Consider the following 17,359-nt stretch of genomic DNA (forward strand, 5'->3'; position numbering starts at 1 on the left):
CCACTTTGTTGAATGACAGTGCAAAGCATCTCAGTGAATTTTGGCAGCACAGTAGTGTGCTGCTGAGACAACATAAACATACTACTGTGAAGTGGACGCTGCAGATTAAAAATCTGAGCAGTCAAAAACGCTCTTTAGCCAAATCTATGCTCAATAGCTTTTCCTTTCCTTATCTCTGTGAGGTAAGACTTATCCGCCAGAGGAGACAGTGCAGTTCTGTTTTCTTAAAAGATCTGGTCAAAAAGTCACAGTTAAGAAAGGGTAATGTTACAGAAAAATGAGATCCTGCATTTTGACTTGCTCTGTTTCTCACAGCAGGGATTCAGCTTATAAACAAAGGATGCAGCCTGTTAAGAGGGAAGAAAAAAAAAAAAGATTTTAAATGTTACTTCATCTTCCTACTCACCAGTCTCTTTTTCTTTCTCCTCTTCTATCTATATTTTATAGTCCTAAACCTTTGAACTCTTTGGATCACAGACAATATGGTATCACCCTAGTGCCTGGGATAATCGACTACCAGTATTAAACGAGCCACAGAAAATGTCAGCTTGGTGTTTCTAATGACATGAGACATTAAGTAGTGACAGAACATCAGTTCTAGTAAAGAAAAATAACCCCACAGATATTTATCCAAAAGAGCACTTTTCAACCTCTTGAGAAATAGCGTGCGGCAGAGGTATTTACTGTAACGTTCCTTTGCAGGTTTGTAACTTGCGAGAACGTTAACTGCCTTTGGCACAGACCTTGGCTGTTTTCACCTCAACGCATACCTCTAATAGTAACTGTTCAACTTCATCACACCCATGCCCTTTTTCACAGTGAAAGCATCTGGATGTTACTGAGGGAACCGCTCTCTTTCCTTTGGGCTAATGCATGTCCAAGGCGTTTGCCTGGCACGTTGCACGCTCCTGTGGTGTAGCAACATGCCATGCAGCAGTGCCTCTGGTCTAAAGATCTACGCAGAGCACTTTTCAATGAAATGCATCTGTGCTGAAATACGCTTTGAAAGCCAAATGTTTCATAGAGAGCAGTTCTGATGGTGCTTTTGAGGGGAGGAAACCTAAAATTATCTGAGTTAAAAAACCACCCCTTTCCAACTGAAAATGGATTTTTCAACATGATACCCATTTGAGGAATACACTGAAAAGTGATCAGAGAACAACAGAAACCAGTTTAGAAGCATCAAAATTGTCACAAAATGGAACTGTTTTCCTCTGGCTATTCCAGTCCTTTCTGTAGCATTACTTTCATCTTGACTTTGCGTTTTCTGTGCCTATCTGCATGGGCCTGGAATTAATAATTCTGACCTCTAATGTATTTGAGAGATCATGCACAGACCAGCTATAACCCTGACAGATTGTTGAGCCCCTTTCTCAGCTTCTTGGAAAATACCTGAAGACTGGCAACCTTCAATCTTTGCTGATACACAATCACCAAAACTTTTTCTGCAGGAAGTACAGATCCCTCTGTGGCAAATTTAACTATGGACTTTTTTTTCTTAGTTACCTTTTTGGGGACTTCTCCTAAGTGAACTTCAGAACCACAGAACTCTGACCATCACAAGGCGAAAACAAGTACTGCAGGTTAATGAGTTGGGGAAAAATCCATCTTTTTTCCTAAAATACTTTGTGAATGAGAAGGTCTTTTCAAATTATTTTAAAGATGAAGACCAAGGAAGGAATGCATATAACAATGCTAACACAAAGCATGGGGAGATTATGGCAGATTAAGACCAAAGAACAGATTATCAGAACTCTGAAAATAAAAGAGTGTTTTTGACCTGTCCACAAAAAAATTTCTGAGTTTGAGTCATTTTTTCAACATCAGATTGAACCTTTCTCCTCTTAGGGCTTTTCCAGCTTAGGTGACGTTGCCCTCTGAAAAATCAATTTTGCATCCTTAAATTCATAAACCCCCTGGCGTGTCTATAATATTTTTGCTTCCCACTTTAAGAGACCGTAGCTGAGCACCGTATTGTATGACGTGGGTAATGTTCTTGTCAGTCAGCATGCTGTCAATCAAATCCTTGTTCCATTACCGTGGCCCTGTCCTTTTGTCAGGACGTGTTCATCTGCTTACAAGCAAATTTTGCAGGGTCAAAGGTGATGCTTGCTTTGTTTGAGTCCTCATGGTCCCCCTTATGCAAAAGCCCTTCTCAAGTGAGGCCCACACAGTAGCTGGTGTATATCTGTCAAACTTAAAATGATGGTTTTTGGTAAATGCAAGCTGAATATTCTCATCAGCTTCACTGCTCCCCAGTGCTCAGAATGAAAGAATTGCACAGGATGATTGCTCTCCTCTGTTGCCTTTCATTTTCACTCTGTTTCACATTTCACAGTTGGGAGATTGTGTCCTTACTTCTCTTTCCTGAAAGGGAAAATACCCTTATTTCTCTCAATATTGGAAACCCTTTATTCAGCATTTGAATGGACCAATATGTACAGAGGCTGATCCTTTAGGTTTAGGAAGCACCAATCCCTGCACGTTATTTACAGCAATCAGTTGCATCCTGAAGACAATATGAAATGTTATTCATTTCTAAAATGGAGAGATCAGTAATATCCAGAAATGTGTGACTTTTTCAGAAATAGAGGAACGTCCCTCTCATCTCCTTTGGTTAGTTTAGACATTTTCTGTACTTTTTTCTCAAAGAAAATGATGTATAACTTTTATCCTTACATCATATAGAAGGGTGAAAAACTTTCTGGTTCCTGAGCCCTGGAGCATCACTGGAATATTATCCCTGAATAAACTTGTGCAGCACCAGATCCTGGATCTACATAGACTGCATGGAAGCCCTGCAAGAGATGAACTTCCTCAAGCTAGGGGTAAAACTCATATCAGTAGGAGTTTTTTGTCTGACTCGAGATGCTACTTTAGTTCACATCTGTAGCTATTGCTGTTGCTGCACCACCACTAGCCATTACAGCACAGGCACTCAGCACTCCACAGTGCCACTGCCTGTCCAAACAGCCCAATAGGAAAGGCAGAAATGAAATGCTGAGGATATCTGTTTTCTCTCATCTTATCCCTCATCTTTACGTGCTGATGATATGGTAGTGGGGCCCTTTATGAGGATATCTGATCACTGGAATAAAGGTGGGAATGACCTTCCCGGCCTAGACGAGCTTGGATTGGGACCAGAGGTGCAAGCATAATAAACCTCACAACCCCATTGCTTATCCTGCAAGTCATTAGCCTTTACAGCACATATGGACAGTAACGATCTATAGATTTGAGGAAACTCATGGGCTCTTTCTTTATTTCCACTGCAAGATCCTCCCTTTTGTGTGTCTTCTTCTACCCTACCCTTCATTCTGTGTACGTGGTTTCTTAGTGGCCTGAATATGGCCTGTCAGGGAAAGCTAGGTGTACGTCATAACCCATTGAGTGCATTTGGGAGTTCAGTTGCTACGCACACTGAAAAAACACCTTTCCTGTATCACTGTCTATATTTGAGTACTTGTCGTTTGTCGCACTTCTGAGAGCGGACTTAAGGTAGACTTCCTGAATGTCCAGATGGTTCTGTATTAGAGACAGTCTCTCTGTGATACAACAAAAGCTTTCAATTACAGTGCTAAATGGAAACGCATTGACCAATGGACAGGCACATCAGAGTCCACGATAATAAACAAACATGAGAAAGAAAAATGGTGTCCACATCATGCAAATAACACCAATGCAAAGATAATAGGGTCATCAAATAAGTTACACATGGGAAAACTGTTTTTCTTCATCTGCGGTATGATGGATTTCTACTTAGCAGTATGTATTACTCGTTATGATATCAATTTCAACCCCTGTTGCTTCAAGTCCCCGGGGATTGGGGGGGGGGAGGGGGGGAACGACTAGGAAAATGTGCAGCATCTTCAGCCTAGAAATTCCTATTCTCGTAGTGTGGTCCAGTCAAATGGACTGGAAAGGACTATGATTATGGTGCTACTGACCTTAGGCTATTCACTTTTTTCTTTTAAAGGTTTGCATATCCACAAAATGAGTAGAAAGATACTTGACTAAGGTACCCGATGAACATGACTGAATAGGAACTGCTTATCAGTTAAATGAATGCATTTCATTGGAGGGAGACCCCAGCCAGGTGGCACCTCAAAGACTTCCACCCCCTCCTTTGCAGAAATGAAGAGGTACTACAGAAACATGTCATCTCGACAACCGCGACAAAAGTAAAGTCTAGAGTGTTAAAATTTGCAACTGATCATTCCAATTAAAGTACATACCTTCAGTACAGGGCAATTTCCATCTGATGGCAAGCGAATAAAATGCTCTTACTTTCAGTCTTCTTTCCCTCCCTTTTTTTCTTGTTGGTTTCATCCCTAGGGGGTTGTTGCAGCATTTTGGAGCATATTCTGAGAAATAAAACTTCTATTGCACATTGTAAATTATTTAAGAGTGGAGATTCAGGATTCATTTCCTATTGTCTGTCAGTGAAAAGATCAACAAAAGCAGTCATGATTGCGTCCTTTTTATTTTCTCTTTCTTATTGCAGTCCCTTTTCATATGTGATTTCTTAATAAAGAGCGTACAGCACTTTGACATACCATACCTGGGAAGATGGTTAAATAAAGCAGGACTAAGAGCGTGAGAATCAAAACTGCTGGGACAACTGATATTTCGGATTCCTGATCAAATCAAAATAATAATGTCATTGACATAAATACTTTGTTCCCTTCAAACTGAAATATATTCGTTTTAGTTTTTCAGTCTTCCTTCTCCGTATTATTGTTTTGAACTGAAGCAGATTTGAAACAAAATACTGCTTCAGAACAGAGTATCAAAATACTTCGTTTTGAAAATGTCAAAATGAATTTTTATTTTAAAACAAGCATATTTCAGTGTATTTTGACTTGCCCTGTTAGCCATACTTCAGCATGAATTCACAATAACCTCAGACAACTGAAATGGCGTTTTTCAGTGAATAGAACGTTTTTTCTGCTCTATCACAGGTACAAGTCTCCTGCTGTGACTTTGCCAGTGCTTCTTTTTTTCATTGTTGGCTGCTGCAAGGTAGTACATGAAGGTAAAGAAAAGAAACTGAACCAGTTATGCGGTCCTCTAAAAAGGTTCAGTTTGAGAGTGCTGTGAGTGGCTTAAACCAAATTTGTTTATACAGTCTGGTGCTTTGACAGTCTGTAGCTGCGATTTCTGTTTCAGCTGACCCTGCTCCTATCTTGTTCATTCTTGCTATATCTTCCTTACGTATTTTCTCTTCCAGGCCCAAATATTCCCTCTCTTTTCAATGAAAAAATGTTAGTACTTTTCCTTTCCCCATCAGTGTTTTAATGGCAAATATCAAATAACAGGAAGAAATTTCCTAATCTAGATTAAATCACCATTAGATTTGGATTATGTTAGATGTCCTTTAATCAAGATACGAGTTGAAAATAGTGCCATCATTTTAGGAGGGTGAAGTCCATGTTTCATGGCTACAGTGCAAATCATCTCTGGGTTCCTGTTGCCTTGCTTTGTTGTAGTCTTAGTGATCTTCGTCTGTGTTTGCTCGCTCCCCTAAATATGTGTGACTGTATAACACTACTTTTGCTTGTCATAGAGTCATGTCAAAAAGAATCATTGATGTCTTATTAACATGTCAGACTCCCCGTGTTCATGGAGCATCTCCTATTGTGCAACAGCCTTCATAGTTCTTAAATGCCAAACAAAAAAGTTAATTCATATGTGTTGCTATGTCCTAAGCGCAGAAAGAAAAGGATGATTTTAGCAGCACATCCCGTCATGTTGGCAGTTTCCAAAATTCACCTTTGAAGATGATCTGGGAAACATCTTATTTCTTCTTCAGGATGTATAACTCTAGCACTGTCCAGGAAGATTTGCTGCTGCTTCTTTTGCATTCTTGTCATTGATACTATTAGAGCGGCCTGCGCGTTTTACTCCTACCTGACACTCGTTGTTTTCCCTGTCTGATCCTAGGCATACATATGCTTTTGCTTTTCATCTCTGAAGTTCACTCAGGTTTCTTTATTGTATTCAGATGTTGGTGCAGATAAAAATCCACTCCTTGCAAAATGCAAGTTTTGACTGGCAGGAGAAAATCAGTTTTTATTTTGTTAAAGCTCTTAATAATGCCAGTACTACTATTGAATTTTATCCACACTTAACAGATATCCTGGGAAAGAAGACAAAGATGTCATTCTTTGCCAGAGTGTGCTTCTAAAAGGCTTTCTCCCAAGTGTTCTTCCCCAAATCTTTTCCTTCCAGGCAACTGTGGGATAAGAGATGCTACTGCAGAAAAACACTGTATTAAAGGTAGGAAATTGTTAGGCATAATTATCCGAACTGTACGCTAACACTGCTGTTCAAATAACAAGCCAAACATTTTTCTTTCTGAAGCATGCTATATGTTTCTCAGCTACCCACTGATATTGTATTCAGAATGCCATAGGCATAAACATTTACCATCAAACCAGAGGAAATGCATAGGCCTTTTGTAGACTTATTCATGAATTGTTACATCTGTATTAAGGTCCACCAATAAGCTTTGAGCTTTGCATACCAGGAATACATGATCACTGAAAAAACAAGCATGTGTCCCTGCCCTGAAAATAAGTGATTTAAGCATGAACCAAACAGGTAGGAGAAGAATTCATCTCTCTTCCCAGGGTTTGAGAGAGCGCCAAACAGAGTTAACAGGAAGCTTCCCCTTGACTTTAATAGAGCTGGAAAGGACCAGTGAAATGGATTTGCACTGATGATGGCAAGGACGTTACGCTTGCTTTGAACAACATACTTAAAAGAATCGAGTCCTTAAGTCTCAATAAGGCAGTATGAGTTAGGGATTAAATTCTGCCTCAATTTCCGGTTTAATATGCTGGCTTTACATTGGTGCTGTGTCTTGGTACACTGAAAAGAAGTGAATTTATTTTAGAGAAGCTGTAATAAAGTCATGATTCAGCCTGAGATAAGATTGATCTAGTTGGATCTTGTCCTTACAGAAAGCTTTCCAAAGAGGACCAGAAAGATGGCTGAACAGATGCGCCTGCTGCCACAGCAGGAAAGAAACGTGAAAACAGACTGTTGCCACCTGGAGCAATTGCCCTAATGCAGCCTAGTAACATCTAGCATTTATAAGGCCTGTTTTGTTTTAATTCTTCCCCTTGGTCACAGGGAGAGAGGACGTGCAAAATAATGGAAAGATTCTGTGCTGTTAGGCCTACTGGGAGAAGGGTTTTCCTTATTATCTGGGCTACTGCTGGGACAGCCGTTCATAAAGTTGATGAGGAGACAGAAGACTACTATGATATTTCAGCCAAAAAGGAAGGAAGATTGAGGTCCTTCCTAGAAATTTAGAAGAGTATTTTACAGTGTTTTGCTGTAAGAAGTGCAAACAGAAAAGCCCACTGTTGGGATTTTGGTGCAGTGAAGAGGTTTCTGAGGAGAATTTAATCCGAGTGTTCAGGGACTTGATCTGAGTTTCTGGTCCTGCCTTGTATTTCTTTTGTCACATTGGCAATTAATCTCTTATTGCTTAGGTTCTTCTGTAGAAAGGGAATTACACTTCTCTGCCTCACAAGCAGATGACTTCAAGATGACTTCAAGAGAGATTTTTTGGTGTCCAGATCCAAAGGCGATGGAGCCCCTAGCGCAGAAATGGAAAACTGAGGTAGCAGCGTGAGTGACACATCCACTTTAATGTTTGCTACCGACAGTTTCTACAAAAAATGCTTTCACTCTGCTCTCTATCCAGGCACCCGCCTTCTCGTGAAAGCTCAGTGTTCCTCTGTCCTTTCCCAGTTTATCATCTGACATTGCTCACTATCAAGTTTCACATTCCTGTTTGTCTCCACAGGTAGCAACAATGCAATCCGTTCTGCGTTAGGCAAAGAGACCAGGAATTTACACGTTGTCTTTAATCAGCAGGGCAGCTACAAAAGAGTTTTCGTTCTGGGAAATAGTATTGTTGACCAAGCAGCACTGCCTAGTTGTGTGCAGACTGTCTGTAGGCTGGAGCTCAGATGCATACCATAAGCCAACCTCTAAGCAATATTTTCAGTCAGGGAAAGGTTTGAATGAGAGCTTGAGGCCTAGGGAGTCATGAAACCACAGATGCAGCCTGCGATACTCTGCCTGCCTCCAGGTTCAGAGCCAATCTTCCAAAAGAGACCTGACGAGCCAGTTTTGATTTTTCCTGTCAAGTTGCTCAAAACATTTTTTTGAATCATTGCATTAATGATGGCAGATCAAGACGCTTTTAATAAGTTCAGTCCATCCGAAGTTTTAACCTTCTGTCGTATTTCATTACTTTTTATTCAATTTGTCAGAATTTATCTTAAGGATTTAATTGTTAAGCCTCAAGCCTAAAGCTTATATACATATATGTAGAATCATACATACTGGGTTAATGTCTTAAGTTCAAAGTCACAGTTTACCTTGCCTCACTTTTATATAAACTGCTGCAGCTCTTATCAGCCTGCTAGCTGTAAAAAACTTCTCCCACTCCTCTTTACGGAAGCCAAAGAAGTGGAAGGTGCTCAGCGCTGCAGGACAGGCGAGTCTGTCACTGTACTATTGCTAAAATAAAGGTAATTATTTGCTGCAGTATCTCTTGCCAATATCTTCGTTTATATAAAGCATGCGGCAGTACCCCGTGGTATATATGGAGAAGATGCCTAGAGCTGTTATCAGGACCTAGCTACTTAGTGATTTCACTGCTGTACTCAGACACGCTTAATTTTTTTCGGGCTTAACGTTTTAATAGCATGCCACCATTAATAGATTTCATGCCTGTTGAGGACAAAAGATTAGGCAGGACAGACTTTTTAGTCTGAACCAGTAGAGCCATTCTTACCTATACTTTATCTTTCTCTGTAAAAGATGAGGCCTAATTCATCCTTCTGGAAATATTGTCCCTAACCACACACTGCTGTTCTGTCTCTGCAAGAGAAATTGCACTAAGGAGTCTCAGTAAGACTTGGTACTTTTTGCAAGTACTTATTTAAGGGACATTATATATCAAAAGATCACTGAATTTATGGCAGTTTGGTAATCAAGTCCATTTGAATTAACATGATTAAAACTGCAATAAAGGAGGTTTCTATGCACCGAACTTCTCAGCAATCCTGTTTCCTGCTGTGTGTATTGAACACGAGAAAGTCTGCCTTCATGTTCTTTTCAAGTTACTCCACAAGAGATTTAAAGATTTACTTGAATCACGTATTTTATTGCTTATACGCATACCTGTGCATGGCTAAATCACACTTAAAGTTAGCCCAGTGTCTTTCAACTTTTAGCCATAATAATAAAAGCTGCACTTCCCCACAGAAACCTGTCCTTTTGCTCTCATTTTTCTGTATTTTTCTCAAGGCTTTTGATATTAATTCTCCCAGGAGTGAACACTACAAAGATGTAACATCAGCTTTGATGTAATTTATCGTAAACTCAGCCCATGCTTCGTGCAAGAAGCCGCAGAGACTGACAGAAAGACTCTGTGTCATTCTTAGATTTCCATGGATACCATATCCTGAGATATGCTGTGGGATCACCTGGTATTTAGGGCTGGTTGCTTAACCTTTGAATCTAGGCATCATACTGGTACAAAATGGTAAGGCAATAATTACCAGAATTAGAAAAAATAATAGGAGTTTATTAATGAATCATCTTCCCCCCTCAAGCTGTACTGTAGCAAGAAATAATCACAGTAATAATGAACAGCGTTATTATTGGACCATATTATGAACACTAGTGATTTTGTACCAAGCTTTTACTGTCAAGGGAATGGTTCATTAACCGCAAAGAACACTTCACATTAGGGATTCAGTTTATCTGGCCAATTTAGACATTGTTTAAGTAATTTTTAATTAAAAATGGGATTCTGCACTTCGGATGGTGTACTGGTTCAAAGGAATTATAAGCAAAATTACTACAATCAAGTTGTTAGTAAATGTTTTTGTTCCAGATAAAGGTTGGACACTGGTAAATCTGTTAAGCAGCCATTCTGGCCTGCCCTGCAGTTTTCATTCTAATTAGTGGGGGGGTGGATGGGAGGAGAGGAGAAAGACAAAACCTTTCCATAACATACAAAGTTTTTATTTGGCAAGAGGTGAGTAAAGGGAATTCCCTGGCAAGTGGGGAAGGAAGAATTTTGCTTGTAACCTTAATATCAAAACCTGATTTCTTTTGATCATGACAGCTGCATGTCACGTTATTTGCTGTGCTTAATATCCTTTCTGGGATGAGACTGAAGCTGAGGGAAAAAGAAATGTCCCTTTTATTGTTCACAGTATTTTGTCCCATTAATGAAAATTGCCTTTAGTCTGGAGTGGAGCCCTAGCCTGCCAAGCACCAGGCAAGGAAGGTGCCAGTGCTCCATTTTAAGGCGGATTTGGACTACACCACCCCCCCCCCCCCAATCACTGTAAACATTGCATAAGTTCATGGACTTCTACATCTTAATGCCTGCTGAGGATTTATCATAACTGTAGTGTGGGCTTGATGCCATGTTCCACTTCATTTAAAATGAGAAGCAAGCATAATCCATTCCCATAAATAAACCGAACTCTACGTTAAGATCAGCCATCAGTATGAAGCACTAATGCAAGTGCAAGCAAAACGTCAAGTGAGTTTGTCATGAGCGTTTTCACTCCTTTCCATCACCCCATAGCCAAACTGGGCTCAAAGTGCCAGCAGGAAACTCATCTGCTTTCCAGGTGGATGCGGTGAGGTGGATGCGGTGAGGGAACCTGGCTGAGCTAAAACGATATCTCGGGGTAGGGGGAGCAGGGAGGCTGTAGGTTGTGGCTGCATAACCTGGGGCTACTGTTGCCAAGAAAATGCTTGTCAAACTATGTCCTTATAAGCTGCAAAAAGACTTTAAAACTTCATAGGAAGAAAGACTTAGGTCTTGAGGCTATAATAAACTCTGTGTGGGTGGAGGAGAGAATGATGACCACTGTAAAATTAAAAGATGAGACATCAAAAAGGCACTTAAATGCAGTTAAATCTATCATCATTCTAAGCAGTACTGAAGCACAGGCTTCAGGAGTTTGGTACTTAAGCATATGCTTCAGTTTTCAGTCCTGAATAGGAATAGGTTTTCAAACACAGGTTTTAGAGAGAGGGATTCCTCTTGTGGCAAACTCGCTTTTCTCAGCAAGACAAAATTGTTTATTTAGCTCATCAGCTGCAAAGCTGATTTACACCAAAGGCATCTAAGTTAATTTTTTTCTTCTGGAGATTGATTGTGATAAATCTCTTCCAAAGGTGCTAAATAATTAAATTAAACATATTTTTTGTGCCTAAATGGATGTTTTCTTGCATCCTAATGGACTATCAATGGAGAATTACAATAGACAGAAATGGTTCAAATACACTTGTGAGGCAATAATAACAAACAGGTAAAGGCAGACCACAGGGACTCCACTGGGCCAGTTTTTCTTTGATTTCATCATTTTAATTCACCTGTTTTCTTTACACTACTCCCTTGGCTCTGCACTAAAGAAATAATTGAGATGTCTTTTGAATATGCTAATGACTCCTGAAGTCATATTTTTGTTGGAATTTATTTCATGTGTGTATTCCTTCATAGGAAGTGGCTGTGAGAAGATGTTTAGAGGTCTCTGATGTCGGGGGGGGGGGGGGGGGGCGCGGCATATATCTTCATCAGAGAAGCGGAGAGAGTGTGAAGGAGAGAAAATTCTGGTGATTGCTCTTTTTATTCAACATATTTAAAATGGTTGTCCCTCCAGGGAAGGGGGAGGGATAGGCTGTGACACTGTTCCCCTTGGCCTTGCTGCACTCCCTCCTAGTGGTTTGGATGACAGACTGAACACAGAAGTGCTCATCTCACCCTAACATATTGGCATCTAGCTTCAGTTTTAGTATCACGAAAGAGTTCACACACACACTCTAAACAGGACTTCTTCTTTCTTGGAGTTGTTCAGTGGAGCAAATATATTCAAATATGCCCTCTCAAAGATACTCCATAGGCCTTTTAACCTTTCCCATTTGCTCTGATTAGAGTTTCTGCAAGCTATTTGACTTCTTAATCAAGGACTGTGAAGTTACTCTTAGTAGTATGGCTTCAGGTGTCAAGAACCCTGAGAGCATTAATGGGCCTTAATGGCCCTGACCAGCCTCACCTGGGACCTCCCTCTGCTCCTAGCCTACCCTCTGTCTGAGCTCAGTCCAGGGGTCTTGGTTGCTGCTTGAGCTATATTGGAGGGTGCCGGTCTTTAGTCTAGCCACAGGTGCTGTGCCCTGCCAGTCTGGACCCTTACCTGCAGGTTGAGTTCCTGTTTTGACCTTGACCCTATCCTGTCACTGTGGGCCTGCCTGGTTAAGAGCTGGCACCTGATCTAGCCCTGAACTTGGGGTTGACTTTCCTGCTTGACCTCAGACCTGCCTCATCACTTTGATACTGTGTTATGATCTGGACCTGACTGTCTCTGGGGCTGCCCTGCTTGCTTTGTGTGGTTACAGTGAGACTGAGCCCTGGCTGGTGAGACCTTGCCCTGCCAGCATTGGAGCTGCTCAGCTGCTGGCCCCATTCCTGAGGGAGCAGCTGGCCCTCACTGCTCCCTGACTGATATCAAACACCACAGATGTCAGCTCCTAACTGTAAGTCTCTCTAATGTTTCTTTTCTACTAGTAGTTTGCTGTTAGTGTTTCTGGAGTGTCTTGCTCTTCTTAAATCTCCTATCTGGTCTCCATTAAGTGTTCAGTTTTTGCAGTACCCTGGTGGTAGCCTTGGAGGCTAGTGTGCACTCAAGCCTCCATCTGTCTCAGCAAAGACATATGTCTCTTATTTCCGTTTAGTTTGCATGACATGTGGCAGACCTTGCAGCTCTCTTGAGTACTGGTGAGCAGGACAGGGTAAGGGTTCAGGCTCTTCAGTGCAAGTTGACCTGCGAGGTAGGAGTACGCTGGCTCCACTTGGTCACAGGATGGGGAAAGCCCTGCTCACTGGCTCTTCGGAGTGTGAAGAGTAACCCTCTTGAGTAAGCTATCTGAAAAGGTGGCATACTTTCACTGCAACCTAGGAATGTGCCAGGTTAAAACAAAGCTGCACCCAGTTCATGAGTCTGCGGGAGAAGAGAAGCTGCAGTGCTGAATCTCACGTCAGTGAGAGTGAGGTGCCGCAGCAGCAGCAGAGTTAGATAAAATGAATCTCATGCTGATTAGGAGGCTGCTGTAAAATGATACCTACCCAGTTTTTAGTCTGACTGCTTGTATTGTTTGTGGTTACTTCAGAGCAGATTGATTAAGTTTCTCCCTGAAAGCCCACAGATGGGGAGTTTATATCCCATCACAGAATGGGGACGGGGAACAATGATTGTTGTGCGCTGGGGGACTTGATCTTGGTGTATAGATACTAGAATGAATGGCCGTTTGCTTTCTGGACAGGACTTTTTTTATAACAAAGCAAAGTATGACAAGATCCCAAAGTTGGGAGATGAAAATTGGTATCTAGAAATAAGGTATAAACATTCAACAGTGAGGGCAGTAAGTTTCATAACATAGTAGGAAACAGTCACAGATAATTACATGAAGTAGACTAATATACACAAAGCAAACCATAAATTTAAAAACCATGGTCTGGAGCCCAGAAACAGAGGAGACAGTAGCACAAGATGGTGAAAGACAAGTCAGGAGGATGACGTCTTCCACTGGAGCATGGGGCATAAGGTAACAAAAAGGAGACCAAGGTGCCAAAGGAGAACCAGATGTTCTGATTTCTTTAAGTCTTTCACTGCAGTTTTCAAACCGGCATTGGGGAATGTTGATCAGGCGTGGGCACCTAATTTCCAGGGTTTAAATCTGAAGACTGCAGGTTTATTCAAATTGAGAGCCAGAAAGAGAGGAGTTGGGGCATGGAAGAAGCCACAGGAAAGCTTAAAAAGATTGATACTTGTCTTCATTCATCTTCTTCTGTAAGATGATTTGAATATCTTTTAGTAACCAGCTACTTTTGCAGATTGTTACTTAATAATGTTGAGCAGGGGAGAGGCAGTAGGTGTGGGCATGAGGTGACTCATACCTTGTTCGAGAAGGAAGCTGCTGGGTTGCTCAGAAGGTACTGAAATTCACAAATACGGAAGTTTCTTTCTCTTGTTCCCGCACCTTTTCTTTCCATGGTCTTGACAGAAACCCAAATTCATGACAGCTGCTTAGTATTCACTTGTCACTGATAAATAGGCCTAAATACTAGTCTAATCCTGAGAGATGATAGCGTGTTCTTTGTTCATACATTAAATACAGTAAAAACTTACTGTATTTATGTACAGGACTGTATAGAGTGCTCTGTGTACAGCTGGAGAGGCTGCTTCATTGGCTACCTCACAGCAGCAGTCCAGACCAGTTCTAATAGTCTCCATATTAAAGAGGAGAGGGCTGTCACCTGGCTGTTTTTCTACTGAGACACCCTTTTCTTTGTTACTCACTTCTTACTATTCAACAGTGTGAGTATTCTGCCTTCCAAAGCAATTTATCTGTCTTCTCCGTAGTATGCTTGAGAGGCTCCTAGGATAAGAGGAACATCTTGCAGCCACAATGGAGTGAGACTTTGAATTGTGTTGTTTCATATCATTACTATGAACTTTTACTTGAGTGAAGTGGCTCATCAGGAAGTTAAAGGAGCAGTGAAGGAAGCTGAGGAGATTCTGAAGCTATGCCAAGTGAGATTCATTCTGTTAAATGATTTACATAAAAAAAACTGGACTGTTTGGAGTTAAAATCAGGGGAGCATATAGTACCACAATGCTCTATCAGTTCAAGACTGAAAATTGTCAGAAGACATTGAAATCTGGTGAGTGGAAAATAGATTTTGGGGAGGAGGGAAGAAAAATTCTAACAAATTTATGGAAGGGGTGTGATTTTTTTTTTTTCCCTTGTTTAATTACAGTGATTTATAAGCAGATTCAGATGTCATTCGTAAGGTAGGTTCAAACTGAAGTTACTTAAGCAAGCGGGAGAGAGTGCTGGGTAGCAGGAATGAAGAATCTCTCTTTTGAGACTTTGTTGAGAGGCCCTTGTGAACATGAGCCATTATTACAATAAAATAAAAGCTGCAGTCTGGGATGTTTTATTGGGGGTACCTCTGGGCCTTTAAGTGTCACTTTCTCTCGTTTTATCTGTGAGCCAGTTGTCCATGCGGAATATGACAGTTAATTTTGCCTCTCTGTCTCCCTCTGAGAAACAAAGCACAGGTAATGCCAACGAGGATTAAACTATTTGCTTTCGATTTACAAGGAATTAAAGAGCGTGTGCAGTAAATTTTTCCCATAATGGTCTTCCTTTAAGCGGTAGACTGGAGAAATAATATTAGCAGCCACACAATGTGTGGACGCCGAGCTCGGTTCAAGCTTTAAATAAAAGGCCAGTATGTCTTTTCCCTCCAGATGGGCTTTACTTAAGGAGTGTCTATGGAGGCATCAGCAGGCTGATGTGAGCACGCAGTACCCATGCTTCCCACCAGCCAAGCGTGCACACAGCCAGCCTGACAGCCCCAGGGGGGTTCATTAGCCAGGTCCAGTGCTGCATTAAACCCAACTTACAGTTTCAAGTTCAGAGTCTTATTTACATCTGTCTGGCTCTGAGTGCGAGCAGGACAAGGCACACATTGCAGTGGGACTCTGAATTCAGGATAATTCAGAGTTGGACATCCTCCCCATAACTGTCACTTGCTTGGCTCAGCCAATTTCCCTCCTGTCCAAATGCTCTTTTCATTGTATATAACAAGAGCTGTCATGTTCAGAACTACTAGGTCTCAGTGAGAAGGCCAAGGACTGAACAAATGGAGCAGAATATTAACCCGTCTGCAGCTGGTTCAAATCTGGCAGACACTGGTGCCGTATATAGGTTTGACTTCAAATCAAGTATCTCATCTAAACTCTTACTAAATCAGGCTAATAGGAAGTTGGTGTCCTGTGTTGGCTGTCTTGTAGGCAGCTCTGCTGCTGTTTGTGCAAGGCTAAGGCTCCCTGAGGCCCAGGAAATCACTGCTGATTCAGTTTTCTTGATAGTTTTAAGAACAGGGTCCCAGAATTAACGTGACCTGGATGTTGAGGGTCTCTCCTTCCAAGCAGAGCTGGCTCAATTCCAGCACAAGGCTGTGCTGAACATGCTCCAGTGGCCTTTCCAACAAGCAAAGTAAAAATGTATCTGCCTTATATTGGGTCCATGGCAGGAACAGCCCAGGAGAAATGGGGACTAGAGGTGCTGGGGGGAACTCGGCAGAAGTTAAAACCTCAAAAGCTTAAAAAAAATGATCGAAAGATAGCTTACTTCAAGTGACAGGTTCCAGGAAGAGGGATTAAAGGGGGCTTAAAAAAAGTGAGTCATCTATGTGGCAGGATACCTAAATGATATGCTTGGGCTCTAAGGTCAGGATAGTTCTGTTTTCAGGCATTTACTGTGGTGTGTGGAAGTCCAAAAACCTACTCCAGCTTTTTAAGATCGACCACAGAAGAGCTACAAGAAGGGAACAGCGAGGGGGAAGACTGTTAATGCTTCAGATTTTCTGTGGAAAACCAAGTATCAGTGGCCAGAAACATTACGTGAACTTACTGCAGAAAAAAAATACATAAAGGATACGCAGATACAGATTCTGCCTCAAGAAGTCTATAATACATAGATACCGAGAGCCTGGGAGAACGCACCAGGCAAAATATCATTGTCTGCTTGACCTTTTCTTTCACACTGGCTATATACCTTCGCACACTGGGGAATTCTTCTCATGCACGTTCTGTGAATAAAGAGCAGTCTTGAGCTTCAAACTGTTGTCAACAACTGTTACCAAAAACTTGAATCATTAAGGGGGAGGGAAAAAGAAAAATTCCAGAGCAAGTCTGTCTGTCTAAGGTGCAGGGCAGACTGGAAAAACTACTAACAGACTGAAAGGAAAAGGCACTGGCACTGCAGGTGTAATGTTTAATGGAGTGTTAATTGTGCAGTGGGTGAAAATAAATAGGCAGCACAGAGGTGTTTTTTTTTTTTTGGGGGGTGAGTGGTTGATTACAAGTGCTAAGCTCTACAATTAGCGCTAAATATGATCTGAGCTCACTTTTCCGTGCTGTAATTTGTATTAGGAGTTAGATGGACTTTTTGCCAACTTGTATGAAATACATACTGAAAAGGATAAAAGCCACAGGCTTTGGCTTCTAGCAGTCTACCCACTACTTACTCTAGGAACGTGTACCACTCACTCCCTCCTTAATCTCAAAGCCTGTCATCTTAATTATATTGAGTATGAACTGAACTCCTGTTTAATAGCACTGAAGTATTTCAAGCAGAAGGGTAAGATTTTTGATTGTTAACATGGGTCCCTGTCCTAATAAAGACTGACAGGCAGGAAAGTCTTTTCACTATTAGAGCAGAGCTTTGATAGTGTATG

The sequence above is a fragment of the Struthio camelus genome, chromosome 6 (genome assembly GCF_040807025.1).
Source record: "Struthio camelus isolate bStrCam1 chromosome 6, bStrCam1.hap1, whole genome shotgun sequence".
Taxonomy (NCBI): domain Eukaryota; kingdom Metazoa; phylum Chordata; class Aves; order Struthioniformes; family Struthionidae; genus Struthio; species Struthio camelus.